The sequence below is a fragment of the Danio rerio genome, chromosome 18 (assembly GCF_052040795.2).
Source record: "Danio rerio strain M-AB ecotype USA chromosome 18, GRCz13ab, whole genome shotgun sequence".
NCBI lineage: Eukaryota > Metazoa > Chordata > Actinopteri > Cypriniformes > Danionidae > Danio > Danio rerio.
Genome location: NC_141038.1, coordinates 5,308,409 through 5,332,500, shown reverse-complemented (window position 1 = coordinate 5,332,500; position 24,092 = coordinate 5,308,409). Strand labels below are relative to the sequence as shown.

Here is a 24,092-nt window from a genome sequence, read left to right as displayed (position 1 = left end):
GTAACCCTTACATAATGGTGAAGCTCTCAAACACAACTTTAAACACACTTTCTTTCTTTCTTTCTTTCTTTCTTTCTTTCTTTCTTTCTTTCTTTCTTTCTTTCTTTCTTTCTTTCTGTATTTGTTTATTTATTTATTTATTTAAGGATTTGAGGACACTAACCCTGAAACTCACAATGATTATTTCATATTTAAAAGTCCGCATTTATATATATATATATATATATATATATATATATATATATATATATATATATATATATATATATATATATATATATATATATGTATGTATATATACACACACACACACACACACATACATACACATCAAAATACATCAAAACACATTGAAATGTTTACTTTAAATATTCAATTATACACATATTATTAATATTGTTATTTTATTCAGTGATATAACAAATAAATATATAAAAAATACATTAATAAATGTAGAACCATTTGCATAGGTAAAAAAAGAAAAAGAAAAATAATAACAGGATCAACAAGCATCCAGAACGGCGGTGTATGCACGAACACGATCATGTGAGTCAAAAGTGTGAGCTGAGTTCAAGAAGAAAAGCTCCTCCTCAAGAGAAACAGAAAAGACTGAAGGGTTGAACTCATTAAAACAGACTTATGGCTACAATCTGCTCCACACTCCAGTTTATTCTGCCCAGACACAACGTGTGAAAATGGCGAGTGGCAGTTGTTTTTTTTGTTTTTTTTTTGGGTGGGGGGGTGGTTATGTGCCATTTTGAGGCACATAAGACTGAAATTATTATCTAAATAGACTGTAAAACAATAACAGGACAGCGTGGAGGAATAACTCAATTAATGATACGGCAGACTCCATGAGCAGTTAAAAACGCTGTATAGTCGGTCCATCCAAAAGTAATAAGTATTGATTATTTCACAAATATAATTCAGAAGATGAAGCCAAATATGCAGTGGAGAGTCTGATATTGATTTGTGTCACAAGAACAGGCTTATTGCAGCTTATTTGTGATGTTTCAGATAGGGAAAATGCTACTGATGGACACGCGGAAACCTATTATTGTGGAATAATGTAGAACATCTGTTTGCTTTAGGATGGGGTTATTGCAGTGAGCTAAATATAGAATATATATAGAATGCAATGAAATGAAACAGAAGGGAACAGAAGAGAACAAAACAGACTAGAATAGATTACTTTACCTAAATATTAAATTATTAATATTATTTTAATGTGAATTTATGAAATTGTCAATTGTCAAATATTTATTTTACATTTAATTAATATTTTAAGCGTGATAGTGCCTCAATGGTAAGCCGTCTCACAGCAAGAAAGTCGTTGGTCCCGACTGGGTCAGTTGGCATTTCTGTGTAAAGTTTGCATGTTCTTCCCGAGTTGGTGTGGGTTTCCTTCGGGTGCTCTGGATTCCCCCACAGTTCAGAGACAGAAGACATAGGTGAAGTAAGTAAACTAAACTGGTCATAGTGTATGTGTTTGTGTGTTTGTGTGTGTGTGTGTGTGTGTGTGTGTGTGTGTGAGAATGAGTGTGTATGGATGTTTCCCAGTACTGGGTTGCTGCTGGAAGGGCATCCGCTTTGTAAAACATATGCTTAATAAGTTGGCTGTTCATTCGTTCAACTATTTTACTGTGAATTAAAAAAATAATAAAATGTTTATTTCTGGAATTATTGTGACCAATTGTCCTTTTTCAAAATAAAATGCCTAATTATTTTACATTTAATTTATATGTTAATATAAATTATTAGACACACACACACATATATATATATATATATATATATATATATATATATATATATATATATATATATATATATATATATATATATATATATATTAAAATCAAATAAAAAAATATTTGGCAATTTTAAAACTTTGTACAAGTATTGTAGTTTCAAAATAAAATGCATATTTATTATATGTTTAATTTATTAAAAATAGTATAAAATAAAATAACAAAAAAAACATTCATTTTAAATAGAATACTTATTTATTTTATATTTAATTTTTATTTATTTAAAATAAAATCCAATTAAACAACAAAAATACCTTGGTCTTTTTATAACTGTGAACAAAAGGTTTCAAAAATAAGTAATTATGTATTTAACATTTAATTTATATTTATTTAAAATCAATTAAAATAATTTGGTAATTTTAAAAACTATGATCATGTATTTTAGTTTCAATATAAAAATCATATTTATTTTATTTAATTCATATTTATTTAAAATAAAATTGAAATAATAAAAGCTTGGTTGTTTTAAAACTGTAAGTATTGTACAGTAGGTTCAATGGTGAAGTAAAGTAGGTTCATGTTTATAGTTTATAGTTAATAACAATAAATAAATAAAGTTAACTATTAAAATAACAAAAAGGAAAAAAAAATTAGAAACTACTACAATATTAAAAATGGCAATACAACCTATTGATACATATTAACTAAATATTAATAACGCAACTGTATTCACTGCTTACAGTTTTAAGAATACAAAATTATCTGTTTGTATTTTTTTATTTTATTTAGAATTATATACATATAAATTATATTACATCTAAAATAAATATGTATTTTATTATGAAACTACAATTCTTATATACAGTTTTAAAATTTCAGTTATTTTTATTATTTTATTGAATTTTATTTTAAATATTATCATCATCATCAACGTCGTTGTCGTTGTCGTTGTTGTTATTATTATTATTATTATTATTATTATTATTATTATTATTATTATTATTATTATTACTACTACTATTATTTTAATTGTAGTTTTATTCACCTCAAATTAAAGTAATTAAATTTGAGAAATATCTCCTACTTAGCTATCTGATATATATATATATATATATGTATATAGCATATATTATTTTTTAATACATGCTTTATTTGTTTCAGGTCATCTTATTTCAGGTAACAAAAAAATAAATAAAAAAATAAATAAATAACAATCAATTTAACCCTGTCATAATGGTGAAGCTCTCAAACACAAATTTAAACACACTTCATTTGTTTATTTATTTATTTATTTATTTATTTATTTATTTATTTATTTATTTATTTAAAGATTTGAGGTCACTAACCCTAAAAACTCCAATAATTATTTCATATTTAAAAGTCCGCACTGTAACAAACACGAATCAACCAGTCAGTAAACATGTTCTGCCAAGAATACTAAAAATAAAAACAAACAAACAGAAAGTTCTCCAGGAATATTTCCATTTCTATTCCCTAAACTAGCCAAGCCATCCAAACCTACAAGCTATACCTGCGAAACAGTATTTGTTTCCATATCAGCATGCCGTAAACTGCCTCTTGTACAAAATGAGGTTAACATAATGCTATATATCCAAGACTCGGTGGCTTTACACGCGTAGCAGAATGAGCTGCATTATTTTTAACCGGCAGAAACACAATTGCGAAGCAAAGGTAAAATGACCCATTCCTCTGGGTGAGACCTTGACAATCTGATCCATGTTCTCCAATAAAGCTGTGGGAAGCGAGAGAGGTTTGATTCACGCTCCTGCGCACACTGAGATAAACTGTACTGGCTTATAATGTCTCATTATTTTGGAGGAGTTTTTTTTTGCTCCCGTGTGACAGGTTGTCCCTAGAAGGGATACAGCAGCAGCGATCAGAAGTTAACAAGAAGCATTTATATTTTTGATTAAAATCCGCATTAATTGTATTGTATTAGCGTCTACCCCGGGGCGAAGCAGTGGCGCAGTAGGTAGTGCTGTCCCCTCACAGCAAGAAGGTCGCTGGGTCGCTAGTTTGAGCCTCAGTTGGCGTTTCTGTGTGGAGTTAGCATGTTCTCCCTGCGTTCATGCTGGTTCACCTCCGGGTGCTCCGGTTTCCCCCACAGTCCAAAGACATTCGGAACAGGTGAACTGGTTAGGCTAAATTGTCCGTAGTGTAGTGTGAGTGTGAATATGTGTGTGGATGTTTCCCAGAGATGGGTTGCGGCTGGAAGGGCATCCGCTGCGTTAAAACTTGCTGGATAAGTTGGCGGTTCATTCCGCTGTGGTGGCCCCAGATTAATAAAAGGACTAAAATGAATGAACGAAAAACGTCTAGCCCAACTAAAATGGTAAACCCAATCATCACACTAATGTAAAAACAGTAATTACACAAAGTATTATTCATATTATTTAATAAACTGTATTTTTTTACAGTGTAGGGGTAGATGTAGACTCTACACATACCCTTAAACCTAAACAAAATGCTTATGGGAGTGTAAGAATATTATTTATTGTTGTAAGGTGTAACAAACATTATTCTCAAAATTTGCTTTTTGTTTTTTTACTTGTTCAAACTACTTAATTAAAATGAGCTGAAACAACACATTTCTTGACAATTCATTGGGACAACTTTTTTAAAAATTATTAATATATATTTATATTAATTAAATTAATTAATTAAACATATTTTTTATGTTTAATCCATATAAATTTGTTAAAAGTGTTAAGTTAACTTAATTGATTTGTGTTGGGACAACATGAATACATTGTGTGGAACCCTGCATTTTTTCAGTGTATGCTATAGAGGAATTACCAACCTATGTCACATATGACGTCACATGGGTCCCTGGTTGCAAAAAGAGACCGGTTGCAATAGCAAACATGTTGTGTTGTGCGGTAGGACGCCAAAATCGAAAGTCCAAAAATAGAAAACTTAACTTTTACTGGACACCACACTGCTTTCAATGTCAACCGCAGATGTCTTTGGCCAGAAGAGAGCTGAATTAAGTGACCACCTAAATAAAAATGCTTGATCCTGCAGTTCTCATTTCATATCAGGTAAGTTCACGCTATGCTGAATCATACACATTACTCGTTTTTTGATTGCGGCAATGATATGGTGAATTAAACTGCGGACACTGAATGCTTAGAATGAATTATTAAAGTGTAAGTTCACATACCCTGCCATACAGGTGCAGTTCGCTGTCAGAAGGCAGTTGTTTCGCTTATTGATGATTACCCAGGCCTTGTACAGCTCTGTCTTTTTTTTCCTTGTCCTTGGCAAGGCAGAACCTCGGTTTTTAGCACTGCGCAGTTTGTAATCAGGTAATCATTGAACATTATTTCTTGCACATGACCACACAGAACAAAATTGTTGGCATCCAAAGACTTGTAGGCTTTCAACTTCTCTCTTGTAAAAACACTTGGAGCTTCAATGAGATTGTATATTTGGGGCTGGATGCTTGGCAATTTCGTCTTATCCAATGTCCATTAGGAGGGTGCTATCGCAAACGGATCTGTCAGACTGCTTTCTTTAATAACTACATTCCACAGTACTTCTACTTTTACTTTGAGTACTTGAGTTGTAAATTTTGAAATAAACTACTTGCAATACTTAAGTACATAAAACGTTGAATACTTTAGTACTTCCACTTAAGTATGGTGCTTAAAGAGCACTTCAACTTCTACTCGAGTCATTTTCTTAATAGAGCACTTGCACTTTTAACTAAGTCTGAGTCTCTAGTACTTTATACATCTCTGGTCTGGACTATACAAATGTGGTGGTGCCCCCGTAAAACATATATTACTGTCCTATTTGCTTAAATAATGGGGGAAAAAACTTGACAATGGTGTTATCAAGTGAAAAGTAAAGACTGAAAACAGCAGAGAACGTCAAATTTACTGTCCCACCCTCATACACTCTGCATTTCAAATGCCTCACACAAGCGGTAATTCGTTTTTTTTTTCTTTTTTGTAATTTATCACAAATGTAACTCCGCCGGTCCTTCACCACCCAACCCGCTTCGAGCTGGTATCGAACCAGTGACCTTCCGCATGGGAGTCGGTTGCTCTAACAAGGAGGCTAAAGACCATGGCCTGTAGCATCTGTCACTAGAGCACTTTAAGAGGTCAGAGGAGTGGGGTTTACCTGCACAGTACTCACTAGCTGGCCTGAGTTACAGTCGCCCCCCTAAACCTCACTCCCATCCGGGTCACGGCACCAACATGACCCCACCGGTCCTGCGCCATCCAACCCGCTTCGAGCTGGTATCTACCGGCGTCCATCCACATGGGAGTCGGTTGCTCTAACAAGGAGGCTAAAGACCATGGCCTCTAGCATCTGTCGCTAGAGCACCTTAAGAGGTCAGAGGAGTGAGGTTTACCTGCACAGCACTCACTAGCTGGCCTCCGTTACACTCACCACCCTAAACCTCACTCCCATCTGGGTCACGACACCAATGTGACCCCATTGGTCCTGCGCCACCAACCCGCTTCGAGCTGGTATCGAACCGGCGACCTTCCGCATGGGAGTCGGTTGCTCCAACAAGGAGGCTAAAGACCATGACCTCTAGCGTCTGTCGCTAGAGCACCTTTAGAGGTCAGAGGAGTGAGGTTTACCTGCACAGCACTCACTAGCTGGCCTCCGTTACACTCACCCCCCTAAACCTCACTCCCATCTGGGTCACGACACCAATCTGACCCCGCCGGTCGACAGGGCGACCTTCCGCATGGTAGTCGGTTGCTCTACCAAGGAGGCTAAAGACCATGGCCTCTAGGTTTCCATTAGCTAGTATACCGATGATTAATTTGAATATTTAACAGACATAGTACACTTTTCATATTACTACAGGGTTTGGGAGGGAATAATTATATTTTCCAACACTATTTACGATGGATAGTCTGCGAAGTGGCTGTTGGTGTTGGGAATAGAGTATATGCACACAGACTTTCAATGTTCTGTTAGCCACTTCAACAGCTTCCAATGAGTCTTTTCATTAAAAAAATTGCCCGTTAAAGATCTGTTTCCTTTAAAACTAAGTGAATTTCACTTACTGATAGATATCTGATATAAAGTGGGTCTCAGACCTGACAAGAAGCACTGCGTTAAATTCCATTTTACCCTGTCATTACTTTAAAATAAGAATATTTATTTTATCCCTTTAGTTCTGCGCTCGACTGCTGATCCTGACAGCTCTTACATGGTCTATCATCTCGTTTTCTGCTTGAACAACATGAATGCTCAAGTCTGTTTAACTGCAAAAGAATCCTTAAATTAAAAATAGTCACATTAACCTTTCACCGAAGGTTTACCATTGGCTGAAAAACACTAGCTGTGCTGCATATAGCCCATTGGTGTTGGAAACGGAGGGTAAGTATGTGCAGGTAGATGAACACAGGGAATTCTGGGACTTTCTGAATGCAGTCGGTGCACTGTGAGAAAAGGAGAGAGAGAGAGAAAGAGCCAGAGGCAACACATCACTTCCGTCTCTGATTATTAGTGGGATTAATCTGGATCTGCGTCTGGATTTATACTTCCTCATGAGATTTTCCCCCTGAGCGTTTAACACTTGACAGTCTTGTGCGCTTGTAAATAGGTTTAAATGTGCTCCTGCGACTAAATATTTACTAGCTGCTGTCCTGATTTACATCTTTGCTAAAGAGAGTTGAGCCCATTCTCTTCCGCCTTTTTTTGTATGTTAAGAAGTGTGCCTTACAGTGTTGGCATGTTCCTTACATGTCCAGCATGTATTATTAATGTGTAATAAAAGGTTTCATTTAAATATTTATAGTTAATGAATAAAGTATGTCGAACTTTGTAATGGTGTTCACACGTGGCGCACTACCTCTTGAAATTAAATTTAAAAGGAAATCGAAATCAAAATGAAAGTCAAAATAAAAATGTAGTGTACAGGTGTACACTGACTGGCCACTTTATTAGGTACACCTACCAACTGCTTGTTAACGCAAAATTCAAATCAGCCAAACACATGGCAGCAACTAAATGCATTTGGGCTTGTAGATATGGTCAAGATGATCTGCGGCAGTTCAAACCGCGCATCAGAATGGGGAAGAAAGGGGGTTTAAATTACTTTGAACGTCGCTTGGTTGTTGATGCCAGCTGAATGGTCTACTGGGGTTTTCACGCACAACTATCTCTAGGGTTTGACCCCAGTGTACCCATCTTCTGATGGCTACCTCCAGCAGGATAACGCGCCATGTCATAAACCACAAATCATTCCAGAATAGTTTCTTGACCATGACAATGAGTTTACTGTACTAAATGGCCTACACAATCACCAGATCTCAATCCAATAGAGCAACTTTGGTATGTGGTGGAACGGGAGATTCACATCATGGATGTGCATCCTAAAAATCTGCAGCAACTGCTGTCAATATGGACCAAAATCTCTGAGGAATATTTTCAGTATCCTGTTGAATCTATGCCTTGAAGGATTAAGGTTGTTCAGAAAGCAAAAGCGGGTCCAACTCGGTATAGTAAGGTGTACCTAATAAAGTGGCCGGTAAGTGTATGTTGTGTATGTGTGTGGAACTTGTATGACATATGTTGTGTGAAGCAAATATACCAAAAAAATAGAAATAGAAATACCAGTAATTTTTTACCGTATGAGGACTTTTTTTTTGGTCCCCGTGAGGAAAATGGCTCATACACCCCAAATTTTAAAGTTATCATTATAGTTTGGTTAGTTTTCAGACCACCCAACTCTTCCACTCCTCATTTCACATGATATTTTTGGGTCCGAACTGGCATATGTTTGCATCATCAACATGAGCACTAGCGTCAGCTGTTTCCCACGGCAACAAGGTGACGACTGAGACCGAGAAGGTGCCAGCTTCACATTTCATTCATGTTTTGGTCGCATTGGATTTACCAACAAAACTTTACATGCACATAGCAGCACTTTTTCGCTGGACTGCTGCAGATGCATTGCAGAAACTTTAGCTGTTCTCAGAGAACAGATTACTTTAAGATCAGCAGTTATTAAAAATACATTTTAAAACAGTCAGTCAGTTGAATGTTGAATTCATTTTCATTAGCTTTATTTTGAATGCATTGCTTTGTATTATCTTTATGTTCTTGTAGTGCAATTTACACTATATTTAAGTACTGAGTGTTAATTAGCAATGCACTTATTAGGATAAAGTTTGATGATTTAGGGTTATTGCGAGTAATTATGCACAATTGCTCTACTATCTATCTACAACACCTTAATGATTATACGTTTTTTGTTCACTTTATTTTAATGTTAGGTTAGGTGCATTTAATAATGCATCACTATTTGTAAATGCCATAGTAAGCATATGTGAAATGTAACAGAACACTTTTTTATATTTTAACAGTTTTTATACACATTTTAGGATAGCACCTATTTATTTATTTATTTATTTATTTATTTATTTATTTGTTTGTTTTATATATTTTTTACATTTATTTTATTTATTTTTTTTAATTTATTTTAATTTTATTTTATTTTATTTTATTTTATTTTATTTTATTTTATTTTATTTTATTTTATTTTATTTTATTTGATCATGTACACTACCTGATAAATGTCTCTAAGTTTTAGAAACAACAAATAATAACTTGACTTTCAGTTGATCTTTTGGCATCAGAAGTAGCTTATATGAAAGGCAAAGGCCTCTAGATTACGCTTATTTTACCCAAATAAAACATGATCATGCCTTGATGTTTAATTATTTAATTAAGAAAGTAAGGTCTGACTTTGGTTCGACAAAAGTCTTGTCACTTAACAGAAATAATGTACAGTATAATGTCATGGTGCAATGGAAAACTAATAAATATTGGGTATGACTCCCATGAGCTTGGACCACTGCATCAATATGTAATTTGAACTGAAACCTAAAGATGGGATGGGGCATAGAGTAGCTCCTCCCCCTTTTTAAATATGGCCAATCACGTTTTTTATTACAGCTCTGCCCGTGAGAGTGTTTGAGATCAAGAAAGTATAGCAATAGTGAGTTGAAGGGGGTGGGACTTGTCAGATACTACAGTACAGTAGTATGTCTTTTGGGTCCGAACTGGCATATGTTTGCATCAACATGCTCAATAATGTTTACTTCTGGTGACTGGGCTGGCCAATCCTTTGCTTTCAGGAACTTTGATTTATAGGCTCTCCTGTGGTTTGTAATGTAGTGGGCAGGACAAATGACTTGATACGTGAGGCTGTTGATGTTGCCATCCACTCTGCAGATCTCTTGCACGCCCCCATACTGAATGTAACCTAAACCATGATTTCTCTTTCACCAAACTTGACTGATTTCTGTGAGAATCTTGAGTCCGTGCGGGTTCCAATACGTCTTCTAAAGTAATTGTGATTATTGGGATGCAGTTCGACAGATGTTTCAAGGGAAAAATCTACCCTCTGCCACTTTCTTAAATTATGAACTAGAATCGACATCTTTGGCAACCTTAACCCATGTAACAACCTTATATAACCCGACCTTTTATATAGCCCAGTCCTTAAATACACATACTGTCAAATCAAGTGCAACCAAAAGAATTTCCAATGAAAAAAAAAAAAAAAACAATATATATATATATATATATATATATATATATATATATATATATATATATATATATATATATATATATATAAAATTGATGACAAGATCACATTTATTCATAATATCTATATATATATATAAAATTGATGACAAGATCACATTTATTCATAATATCTATAGATTATTGAGTTATTAACGTGATCTTGAGTACTATTCCTTCATTTTTATTCTGTTATTATTAACAATATTACTCTTCCTTATTTCTGAGTGCAGGAACATGAAGAAAAAAAGCCCTCACTGAAAAACCATCGTATGTTACATTAAGTGGAAGCTGGTGAAGGTGTTGCTGTGTGATTCTAAGAGAGAAGCAATGAAAAAGCGAGTGATAGACATATCATTATTGTTCCATCGCCTACCCGAAGTCCTCTGGGCGTTTGATTTCCCTGGTAAATGCAGGTCTGAACAGAAAGATGCACGTGTGTGTGTGTGTGTGATGAGGAACAGACATATTCAAACTAATGTTCTCTGTCTTCACAGCTCTTAATCTGGCCAGCGGAGCACTGACCTTCTCTGAGTGGCCTTTAAATTTTAATGAAAGGTCTTTGGAGAGGTTAAGTGAGTGCTTTGAAAGAGGATCGTACTTAAACTCTCAAAGAAAGAGAGAGAGAGAAAGTGAGTCAGAGACATTATTACAAACCATCTGAATGAATGTACAGTTATCTATGTACAGTTTTGTTTTTATATTTTATATTTATTATGAATTATCCTAATTTGTATTATTATTATTATTATTATTATTATTATTATTATTATTATTATATACAGTCAAGCCTGAAATGATTTACACCCCTTGCAAACTCTGACTTTGTTACTTTTATTTAACCGGCAATTTTTTATTATTATTATTATTATTATTTTGAGCTTTTATTATTATTATTATTATTATTATTATATATATATATATATATATATATATATATATATATATATATATATATATATATATATATATATATATATATTATTTTGAAATATATATATATATATATAATAAAAAAAATAGAATAATATTTGACAGCTTTCATATACCTTTGGACAAAATCTGTCATGTTCAAAATTATTCATACTCTTTGTAAACTGTCACAGGCTGCAGGCGAAATCGCATACCTCCATACTATATAGCAGTGGTCCCCAACCTTTTTATCACCGCGGACCGGTCAACGGTTGTAAATTCTTACCCTTCAGCATGAAGAGGACCAAAACACAACAGAAGGGGTGAAGAAATAGCAGACAAAACATTTGTTTGTTAATGTTTGGGAGTGGCCCAGCCAAAATCCTGATCTAAATCCAATTGAGAACATGTGGAGGGAGATAAAGATCAGGGTGAGGGAAAGGAAACACACCAACTTGAAATAGTTGGAGCTCATTGCTAAAGATGAATGGGCAAAAATAGCAGTGCTGAAAGCTGGTCAGCAATTATAGTATGCCTTTGATTACTGTAATAGCCAATAAAGGATTTCCTATTGACTACAGAGAAAGTTATAATTAATTTTGTATATCTCACTTTTTTCTTATTTTTGTGTTAAAATTATACACATAAATTATATTTTATAAACAAAAGTAAAATTCTAAATGTGTGTGTGTGTTTTATAATTACTTGAAATCTGCAATAATCTGGCAACACTTGTCAAGTCATGCCTATAAACCTCTTTTGAATTGAATTGAATTAAACTGAGAGAGAAAGAGAGGATGAGATGGAAAGAAGCAGAATAAGGTAAAGCTGTTTAGTGGCCTACTTTTGTTTGTCCTGAGGCGCTGAGTGAAGCTGGCAAGGTAAATAGCGGGGTTTACAGGGCACTGACCCAGTAATGTGTTTTGATTGTTTAAGAAAGCGGGATCCAGCCCGGCGGAGCTTCACACTTTCATGCTTTCAGACTGGTTGCAATCTGGATGGATAAACATCTGAATTAGACAGGCGACGTGTGCTTTTCTGATGACGGAATAATGAAAACAGAGAATCACTATAGATTTTTTTTTTTTTTTTGCTGCTGTGGCAAATATGAGCATAAAAAATTATATTTGTTGTACTTTTGTTCTCCACTGTAAACATTTGCCCAGCTGTGATACAGGGCTCCTGTGGATCATACAATTTCTGGAATATCATGGAATTTTGAAAAAATTAGGGAATGTGTGTGTATTTGTGTATGTATATATATATATATATATATATATATATATATATATATATATATATATATATTTTTTTTTTTTTTTATGTATAACAAATACTTAACTCAAGCGAATTGATTAACAACACATAAGCTAATCCAGTTAAGTTACAGTTAAACAGATCTCTTCATGGTATTGACATTGTAATATTATCCACAAATATACCTTTAAAACACAAATATTTCTCTAAAACTTAAATGAAATTAAAATGTAATTTTCATTCATTCACTTATCCGATTATTTTCTCATTCATTCATTCATTCATTCATTCACCCACTAAATTGTTAAATTGTTTTTTCTGCTCGCTCGATTGCTTCATTCATTCATTCATTCATTCATTCATTCATTCATTCATGCATTCATTCAGTCAATCAATCACTCATTCACTAACTGGCTCATACATACTTTCAATATTTTTTCACTTAATCCACTTGCTCACTCCATCCATTCATTCATTCATTCTTTTTTATTCCGCCCACCCCTCACTCACTCTTTCCTTCATTATTTAATTAATTTATAAATTCAATCATTCACTCACTCAATCCATACAATTATTCCTTATTTCACTCATTCGTTTGTTCATTCACCACTCACTAGTTTCATAAATTATTTAATCCCTTCACTCACTCACTCACTCACTCACTCACTCACTCACTCACTCACTCACTCACTCACTCTCTCATTCCCTCACTCACTCAATTCATTCATTCATGCATTCCCTCCATTCACTCACTCCCTTCATTCACTAACCCACTCATTCCATTCATTCACTCACTCACTCACTCACTAAATTTTTGCATCCATTCATTCATTCATTCATTCATTCATTCATTCATTCATTCATTCATTCATTCATTCATTCATTCATTCATTCATTCATTCATTTATTTTCACTTACCCGATCATTAATTAATTAATTGATTTGTTCATTTGTTTGTTCATTTTTTCGTTCATTCATTTATTGTTTGTTCATTTATTCATTCACTCACTCATTCATTTATGCATGCATGCATGCATTCATTCAACTTATTCATACTTTCATTCAACACTTACTAGCTCCATTCATTTATTCACTCTCCCACTCCATTCATTCACCAACCCAATCACTCCACTCACTCACTCACTCACTCACTCACTCACTCACTCACTCACTCACTCACTCACTCACTCACTCACTCACTCACTCACGCATTAATTTTGACTTATTCATTCTGTTATTCACCACTTACTAGCTTCATTCATTCATTCATTCATTCTTTCTTTCATTTTCTTTCTTTCTTTCATGAACCCACTCACTCCATTCAAATGAAAAAATATTCATTTGAAAAAAAGTATTGTATCTAGGAAAGCACTTTGTATTGGTCATTTCAGTAAACTTTTTAAAATAAGTTTCATCTTAATTTTCAAGTAAATATATATTATTTAAAGAATCAGCATCATTTTTTCTTTTTTTTTTTGCAGCATATTCTCATATGATAAAATGTTTAAATTGCTGTATTATACATGGGCAGTATATCAAAAGATATTAGTAATTACTAGATCAAATTCATATTCACTTTTTTTCCCAAAGTGATTATATATGACATATGGTTTATTTTTCAGTGTTTAACAGACTGTAGGGTGTGTTTTTGACTCTGCCAGGAGCAGCTGTAGTGAATGAGCAGCCGGTGTTCAGTGTGTTTTGGCCAGGTTCAGTCAGTCTGTTGTGCACCTGCTTCTCAAAATATCCTACTTCCTCCTTCGCTGTCAACAGCTCTTTTGGCCAAAGAAAAGAACTGATTACTTTGGCACTCGTCTTTCTCATCTGAGATTTACATTGATGTAAAATGAACACTCTCATAAGCAGTGTTCAGCGAGTTGATTTAATTAGACTTACAATATTTTTTATTGGTAAAGTATGCAATAGTATGAGACAATTGTCAACCCTTATAAATTCACTTCAGATTTCAAAGTCACTTCAGTTATTAGCGTATAGTTTGAGATCTATTCATCAAACAATGAGAATATTAGACTGATTTCTGGAGGATCATGTAACATTCAAGACAATACAGTTATTGCAAATAATTGTAAAATTTCTCAAAATTCAAAACCGCATCATAAATATATGCATTTATCCTTGTAGGTTGACCTGAATGAATAAATGATAAATTAAATAAAATAGCCATATCACCCTGCAGTCCAAGACCAGTCTCTGAAGATAAGCAGGACTGAGCCTGGTCAGTGTCTGGACGGTAGATAACATGGAAAAACTAGGTTGCTGTTGGAAGTGGTGTTAGTGAGGCCAGTAGGGGGCGCTCAATCTGCAGTCTGTGCGAGTTCTAATGCCCCAGTATAGTGATGGGGACGTCATACAGTTAGCGAGCACCGTCTATCAGATGAGATGTAAAACCAAGGTTTTTTGTATATTTTCTATTGATACATGGCAAAGCTAGCAGTAGATGCAGTGGATTCTCAGAAAACAAACAAGACCCAGCATTCATGATATGCACGATCTAAAGGCTGTGCAATTGGGAAATTAGTTGAAAGCGTGTGTTCAAAAACATAGCAGTGTCTGCCATTGACTATACAAAATCAAAACCAATACGAAACACTACAAAAAATCACTACGATTGTTGTATTGTTGATAGTTGTATGATCACAGTTTTTTTATAACTGCTTCACATCTGTGTGGCATTGAGTCAACCAACTTGTGGCACCTTTCAGCTGTTATTGCACTCCATGATTCTATACATGGAGAAGCAGTGGCGCAGTAGGTAGTGCTGTTGCCTCACAGCAAGAAGGCCGCTGGTTCGATCCTTGGCTCAGTTAGCGTTTCTGTGTGGAGTTTCCATTCGCGTGGGTTTCCTCCGGGTGCTCTGGTTTCCCCCACAGTCCAAAGACATGCGGTAGGCTAAATTGTCCTAAGTGTATGAGTGTGTGTGAACGAGTGTTTGTGGATGTTTCACAGAGATGGGTTGCGGCTGGCATCTGCTGCGTAAAAACGTGCTGGATAAGTTGGCGGTTCAGCCTATAGGCTGGTTGGCTGGTTTTAGCTGGTCGACCAGGCTGGTTTTAGAGGAGTTTTGGCCATTTCCAGGCTGGTTTCCAGCCATTTCCAGCCTGGTCTTAGCTGATCAGCGGTCTTGGGAGCCCAGCCAAAACCAGCTATGTCCAGCTTAAGCCAGGCTGGTCAAGCTGGTTTTAGCAGGTCATTTTTCAGCCTGACGAGCAGAGACCAGGCTGGACATTGCTGGAAAGCAGCCTGGGAAGTGGCCAAAACCCCTATAAAACCAGCCTGGTCGATCAGCTAAAACCAGCCAACCAGCCTAGGCTGGTTTAAGCTGGATATTTCAGCAGGGTTGAGATCCCAGTGTAGCCGCCATTACGGCTCATTGTTTTTTGCCCGCCAGCTTCCGCACAGGTCACGTGACTGAAAATGATCAACTGAGTCCAGCTCATCAATCAGCGAAGGTGAAATCTCATTATTATGAGGCCAGTCTTGTTCTGCAGCTGATGCGAGTATGGAATAAATCCAGCTGATGTGTGCTGTGTGTCTGTGACAGAAGAATTTATATGATTCCCGGAAACGCAGCCTTGAGAAGTCAAAGGTCTGAACTAACGGCTAGTAATGACACATGCAGGCTCCCCGGGGGCCGCCGGTGCTCAGGCCAGGACATTTTGGAAATTAAGTCACAAATCAAGATGCAATTATTAATGTGGTCGGTAGCTCTTGGCTGATGTGGATCTGGACAGGTGCGCTCAGTCAAAAATAAATAAATAATAAAGCACACAGGCGTGCACATGTCTGTTTGAGCAGGTGTGTTGTGAACAGGTGTCTGCCAAAAGCAGATGAGGCGCTCAGAGGCAGAACAACTGCTGGCTGAACAGTGGAAATAGAGTTACACAAAGACAATGCACTTTGTCTGTGGTTTTTAAAGTGTCATACGCACACTGTAAAAATATCTGTTAATTAACAGTTTCTGTGGTTTTTCTTTATTTACAGTTGTAAGTTGCATTATGGGAGCTTGATCTCTGTTGACTTTTGGTGTTGAAAATTCAACTCTACAGTTTATTAAAGTGAGTTATTGACATTTTAGTAGTTTGAAATAATAATAATTTACAGAGGAAGAAATTCATCTGTAAAATAACACAAAAATGTACTTGCAGGTTTTTGTAGCGTAATCTGCAACACCAATCCAGACAATATGGCACTTCAAAATAATAAAAATGTTCATGAAAGTTTCAAGGTTAAAAGTTTCAAGGTTAAAAGCCTGTGACAGTTTGCAAAGAGTATGAATAATTTTGAACATGCCAGATTTTGTCCAAAGGTATATGAAAGCTGAAAAATATTATTCTATTTTTTTTATTATATATATATTTTTTTTCAAAATTATATATATATATATATATATATATATATATATATATATATATATATATATATATATATATATATATATATATATACATACACATATATATATATATATATATATATATATATATATATATATATATATATATATATATATATATATATATATATACATACACATATATAAATATATATATAATTTTGAAAAAAATACACATATATATATGAAAAGGTCATTTCAAGGTTAAAAGTTGTTGGAGGAAAGATCAGGGTCACATAATGCCATTAAAAAGCATCAACAAACATGGAAAAAATTAAATCCAGGGTGCTTCACATCTGTAGTTCGCTTCGTTTGGTCTAGAACCAAGGGCAATAAATGATACATTGTAGCATGTTCTGCCGTCTTTGGGTTGTCTTCACACCACACTGCTGGCTTTGGTCCGAACCAGTTAAAAAGAACTAAAATGCTGTCATTTGACGTATTTTCTAAACTGCTTTTCGATTGGTCAGAATTCACGTGCGAGAAAATGTCAATGGAACTCCCGCAAGTAAACAAACCGGCAGACACAAAATGTTGCTTTTGACTTTGGAGCTAAGACTGCGCTGATTGATTGTAACCCTGCTCATAGTATACTATATTGTTAGCATACAGTACATTAATTTAGACAAAGTATACATTTCGAGAATGAAGGGCGGCTGCAGAAAAACAATGTATAAATGCATTGCACGTCACTTTGGAAGGAGGAGTGAATTAATTTAGCTAAACTGCGACATTGTCATCTTCTGGAAATATTACCTGTGATCCATCAGGTAATGTTTTTCCCTCTCTCTATTTGTTTAAAAATGTTAGTAAAGCGCTGTCAACAAACATTTTTCCTCCATATCCCATAATGCACAAGGAATCGGACTATGGCAGCTGGATTAGTCCAAAAAGGTGCAGTACTTTTTGCGGTTGGGTCTGTTTTAGTTCTCCTCAAACAAACCACTCCAGGGTTCGTTTGAAAGTGTACTGAGACCACCTTTTTAAGGAGTTCTCGGCCCACTTTTTTGGTCCGCTTTTGGTGAGCACACAAGTGCGATTGCTGCGTTCACACCTGCCCAAACGAGCTGCACCAAGAGGGAAAATGAACTCTAGTGCGATTCAACCGAACAAAATAAGGCTGGTGTGAAAACATGTTGTTTTTTTTTTCTATGCTTGCTTGTTTAAATTGTGTGAAAAAACTAAAACACAACTGCACCAAGGCTAATTGTTTGATATGAAGCACAGTAATAAGAGTAAAAATGTTAAATATAGTTACAATATTCATTAATTTATTCATTTTCTTTTCAGCTTAGTCCCTTTATTAATCTGGAGTCACCACAGTGGAATGATCCGCCAACTTATCTAACATATGCTTTACGCACTCGATGCCCTTCCAGCTTCAAATCAATAAATAATTTAATTAAATAAATAAATAAATAAATAAATAAATAAATAAACTAAATAAAGAAATTAAAATAAATAAATAAATAAACTCAATAAATAAACTCAATAAATAAATAAATTTTAAATAAAATAAAATAAATACACTTAATAAATAAACAAATAAATTAATAAACACAATTAATATATAAATAGATAAACAATTAAATAGACCAGTGGTTCCCAAACTGTGGTACGCGTACCACTAGTGGTACGTGGGCTTCCTCCTAGTGGTACGCGGAGGAATCGCTGAATAATAAAAGAAACATTAGCACTTTTAATCCTTTAATGTGTAATATAACATCGATGTGATCAGCATTGGCTGTTTTGTGAAGCGTACGACCACAACGTTGTGCTTAGAGTGTTTGTTTTAGTGCATTGTGTCATAAGCTGCTGAAAATCAGTTTCCGAAGTTTAAGAATTGATTCTGGAGCGTGATTTGACTGACATGAAAAGTAGCCAATCACAGTCGACCTTGTCTAGTTGCGTGAAATGTAAGGGCGGGACAAAGGCTTTCAGTGTTGCAGAGACAGAAAAAACAACTTAAAAACAAATGTTTTGTTGGAATAATGCTTCTCGGATGTTTTCACTATAGAGATGTCTAGCTGAGTAATTAAACCGCGGACATATTTCCTGCCTTTTTGATGATCTACAAACACGTTTCGCTCTCCGACAGCCAGTCGACTCGCCTCTGACCTGTCACTCCTCTAAATACATTCTGAATGGCGGCGCGGGAATGAAGGTATTGCGCAATAACTAATTTCTGCAAATGCGGCGAGTGCTTTATTTTAACACGAGAGAGCGCATTCATGTACGCAAATCGCTAAAACAGATATGCGAGCTCTTAAATATGCTTTTTTCAAATGAACTGGAAGTGCTCTCATGATCGCGTGTGTGCTCAGATAGAATACAATCGCGATCTTTCCACTATTAAAGTAGACATTATTTGTCTTTGCTCCTTGACTAAATTTAGCCAAAAGTATTCAAAGTTATCAAGTATTTAGAAATAGATTGATGCATGATCGATGACAATGCTAATGGTCTTCTTATTTGGCTGTGTTGTCAAGTGAAACTTTTAGCAAAGGTGGAACTTTTTTATTTCTTTACGACAAAATAATAATGCTGGAAATGTTTCTGGATGAGGTATTTGTGTGATTTACACATTTAGCTGTATTCTGATCTGTCTTAAAGCATTACAGGTCAAAGCAATCCATTGTTACTTATTGTTTATTTATCAACATTTACAATAAGGCTCTTAAAGGACTGCTTTGATAAGTGTAGTGTTGTCATATTTCAAATACCTCAAGTAAAATAAAGTCATTTGTTTTATTTTTTACTGACAGTGTACTTGTATTTTTTTTAAGTTTCTATTTTAGGTTAAGATTAAGTGTAAAATAAAATCTACATGTGATGGACAGCTATTTAAGAAACAAATTTGCCATATTGTAAAGAAAAATAGTGTAAAATATGTAAATAAAAGGCTAAAATAAAATCTTTTTACCATATACTTTAATTTAACCTTTCAAAGCTTAAAAATATCTTTTTAAAAAAATGGGCAAAAAGTGTCTCTATGGCCTTAAAGATTATTTGGTAGTTTTACCAGTGCTATTGAAAAAGATTAATTGTCATGAAAGAAAAAAAATCGACCATACTTCCTTTTTTAGTGCAAATTCCTATACACGTAGCTTTGGGATTTAAGCAATCAAACCATTAAATCAGGTTTACACTTAAAAAAAAAGTGATTTCATAATGAAAATCTGATTTTTTTTTTCAAAAGTAACCAACTAGTACTTTTTAAAAGAGTACTTTGTACTTTTACCTAATATTAGCATTATTTACTAAAAATGTTGTTATTTTAGCAGTGTAATAGTATTTTTACTTGAGTACAAAAAAGATTTCACAAGCATTTAGTGCAGGTTTATTATATTATTAATATATGATTAATAAATATTATTATTAATGTTTTTTATTTGTATCTATTCCTATGCAATGTTTTATGGATTGCTGAGAATACATTTCAGGTCTTCAATACATAGCATGTCAGTCTTGAAAAAAAAAAAGGTGCTGGAATTGATTTTCATTAGGCTGTGCCTGTATGAACCCTGTCATATGTACATTTAACATTTATTTCAAGATTTGTCTGAAAGTGTAGGAATATGACATATAGCCTATATTTATAAGGTCCAAGCAGCATTTCCAGCTTTTTATGAATAGGCTACTATGAATACTTTAGATTTAAGTACAGCAGTTTTCTTTTTACCTTTTAAGAACAGCGCCATTTTTTAACGAACTTTTAAAAGCACATTTTAACCAAAATTTTTCTTTTATCTGCAAGCACAGTTAATGTTCAGACTATTTAAAATGTTTAAAGTGACTGACATTAATACATATTCTTAATAATAGGAAGTAATCTGCATCGTTTTTAAACTGTGCACACCTGTAGCTGCTTAACTAGGCCTATGACGCTATTTTTTAATACTGGTTAAAAAATAGCGTCGTAAGGTGGTCCTTGGAGAGACGATTTTTTTCTAAGGTGGTACTTGGTGAAAAAAGTTTGAGAACCACTGAAATAGACTAAATAAACAAATTGACTAAAAAATAAACCAAATAAATGTAGACTAAATAAATAAATACACTAAATAAATAAAAATTAAATAAATAAATATACTATAGACTAAATAAATAAATACATAAATACACAAATAAACTAAATACACTAACTAACTTAAGCGCTGTCAACAAATATTTTTCCTCCATATCCCATAATGCACAGCGCATCGGACTTTGGCAGGTGGACTAGTCCAAAAAGGCGCAATACTTTTTGCGGTTGGGTCTGTTTTAGTTCACCACAAATGAACCACTCCCGGGTTCCTTTGAAAGTGTACTGAGACCACCTCTTTAAGGTCTGAAAGGTCTTTAAGGTCCCTTACTGATTTTTTTTATTTTTTATTTTTTTGCATGTGTTTCAGAAATTTAAGTGAAGTTTAAACTAATTTCGAGAGGATCACATGATTATAATTGCTTGTGGCTGGACCCGCATTATTTAATTTATGATTCACCAATCAGATGATTCCTTAGCCACTATAAATACCCTTAGTTTTATATAACAGCCATCTTCGCTTTGCAGAATCCCCCCTTCCACCCCTTTCCTAGATGGGTGGCACGGTGGCCCAGTGGTTAGCACTGTTGCCTCACAGCAAGAACGTCACTTGTTCTGGTCCTTATCAAGCCAGCCGATGTTTCTGGCTAGAGATTACACATTCTCCAAATGCTAACGCGGGTTTCCTCCCACTGTCCAAAAACATGCAACTTAGGTTAATTGACCAATCCAAATCGGCACCATAGACATGCTCCTACTAAATAGTTATCTCTTTAGAGCAATCACTATCTGTTCAATAGCTACTAAAGCAAGGGAGTTCTCGAGATTTACCTAAGCTCAAACTCCCATCTCACCTTGCAAACGGGAGGGACAAACACAAAGGAGAAGCTGGAAAAAACAAAGGAGGAAATGATTCTGAACTCGCAATTACGGAATTACTTTCTAACTAATGTTAACTTTCTAACTATGTTAACGTATAAGTGCTAGTGAAGATTAAAGATGCAGATCAGAGGCAACTGTGGGCTGTATGTTGTATGTTGTTTATGAACCTAAATAAGGACTAAATGTATGCTGTGTGTAGTGTTTCTGTAATTGGTAACATATCGGAGACTGTAAGGGTCTGTATGTGTTCATATATGCTGCATTTCAGATCAAAGATGCAGATCAGAGTCAACTGAGTCAAAGGTTTAACGGCTCATCTTTCGGATAAGACGTTAAACCGAGGTCCTGACTCTCTGTGGTCATTAAAAATCCCATGGCACTTCTCGTGAAAGAGCAGGGGTGTAACCCCGGTGTCCTGGCCAAAGTCCCTCTATCAGCCCTTATGATCATGGCCTCCCAATCATCCCCATCCACCGAATTGGCTCTATCACTGTCCCTCTACTCCACCAATAGCTGGTGTGTTGTGAGCGCACTGGCGCCGTGGTCCTGTGGCTGCCGTCGCATCATCCAAGTGGATGCTGCTCACTGGTGATGGTGTGGAGAGATCCCCCTTCATGATTGTTAAGCACTTTGGGTATATGGCCATACACAATAAATGCGCTATATAAATACACATTACAGTACATTACATTTATTCATTTATTTCATATAATTGCAGACTTTACAGTAGGCTATCATTGCTCTGCAGTTATAATCAAATCCTGTTCACAGAAAGGTTAGTAATGAACATTTATACACAAGTACTTATGTGTATAAAGCATTTGATAAGTGCTTCTTATATGACATGTGAACGACCTGTACAGCTTTACTGTAGACATTTTATCGAGCGAGAATGACGTCGACTGAAACTTTGTCATACAACCGCGCCAACATTGGTATCCTTTTGGCAGTGAAAACACAAGCCTGATTAAGGTGACCCATACTGACCCGTACCTTACTGTATCACTCATAGAAATGGGCCAATAGAGTACAGTACAGGATTTACTGTAAAATAAAGTGCCGAGAACGAAAACATAATTTTAGTGAATTTATGTCTAATAGACAGATCTGGGTCATGAAATGCAGGCCTGAAGAATCATCCAGAAAAGAGGAGCAAACAGATTGAGACAGGATTTATCTTGAGAGGGATTCTCCAGATCATAAGTCCATGTGATTCCGGCGTGCTTAAAAAAAGAAAAGAAAGAAAGATGAATGGAGATGAGATTAGAGGAGGATAGAAAACAGCTGATCGATGGCTTTTTGCGCAGTAATTACAGCACAGTCACAGCGGCCTCTGATGAGCAGCTTCACAGACACACACAATTCAGCACAGAAGGTCATTTTCACAGCCACCGAAACACCTTTTCCCCCTTTTATCAGGTGTTTGTTTTGTTTTTCATGGATCCGCGTTTTGCTTTGAAAATAAATAGCAAGCCTGGCAAATGTCAACACGGGCACATTGATTGCCACAGCTGAACCCAATTGCATGGAGTGCGGACAGAAAATCAGTGGATTGAGTTATCGAGGCTCGGGTCTTGACCTTTGTGCTCATGTCTGTGATAGCAGGAGCCTTTATTGATAACTTTTCTCAATAAGGGCCTTCTGAATAGTGATCGGAGCAACTTCAGAATGAGACGCCGCATCGATTGGAAATGTCTCCGTCTGTGGCGATCGCATGAGAAGTTGAGGGAAGAAGGCTGTTTGTTCTGGGGTAAAAAATGTTCATTCAAAAAAATAAATGAATTAAAAAATATATTTAAATTAAATAAATAAATGAATGAATTAAAAATATATATTATATTAAATGTTTTTGCAGAAAAAAAGAATAAAAAATTTCATACAAATAAAAAATGAAAACAACTAAAAATATTTATTTATTTATTTATTCATTTGTTTGTTTGTTTGTCTGTGTTTCTTTGCTTGATTGTTTAAATTGTGTGAAAAAACAAACAAACTAAAACACGTGCACCAGGGCTACAGTTGTTTGATATGAAGCACTGAAAAGAGTAAACTTGTTTAATATTATCACAATGTTCATTCATTTATTTATTTTCTTTTCAGCTCAGTCCCTTTATTAATCTGGGGTCAGTGGAATGGTCCGCCAACTTATCTAACATATGCTTGACGCACAGGATGCCCTTCCAGCTTCAAATCAATAAATAAATTCATTAAATAAATAAATAAATAAATACAATAAATAAATAAATACACTAAATAAATTTTT

The 24,092-nt window shown here is 34.8% G+C and overlaps 1 long non-coding RNA gene across 3 annotated transcripts in view; it reads right to left on the bottom strand.

Moving 5' to 3' along the window:
- LOC147832722 (uncharacterized) overlaps nt 1-24,092 on the bottom strand; it is a 574,579-nt gene that overhangs the window by 245,594 nt on the left and 304,893 nt on the right. Inside the window, exon 4 of one of the 3 annotated variants that reach the window (XR_015514615.1) lies at nt 22,517-23,052. The exons of 1 other annotated variant lie outside the window; for it this stretch is intronic. This is a non-coding gene — a long non-coding RNA (uncharacterized LOC147832722). Of the gene's footprint in view, nt 1-22,516; nt 23,053-24,092 lie in introns of those variants that run through there. One more of the 3 variants, XR_015514614.1, reaches the window with a different exon arrangement.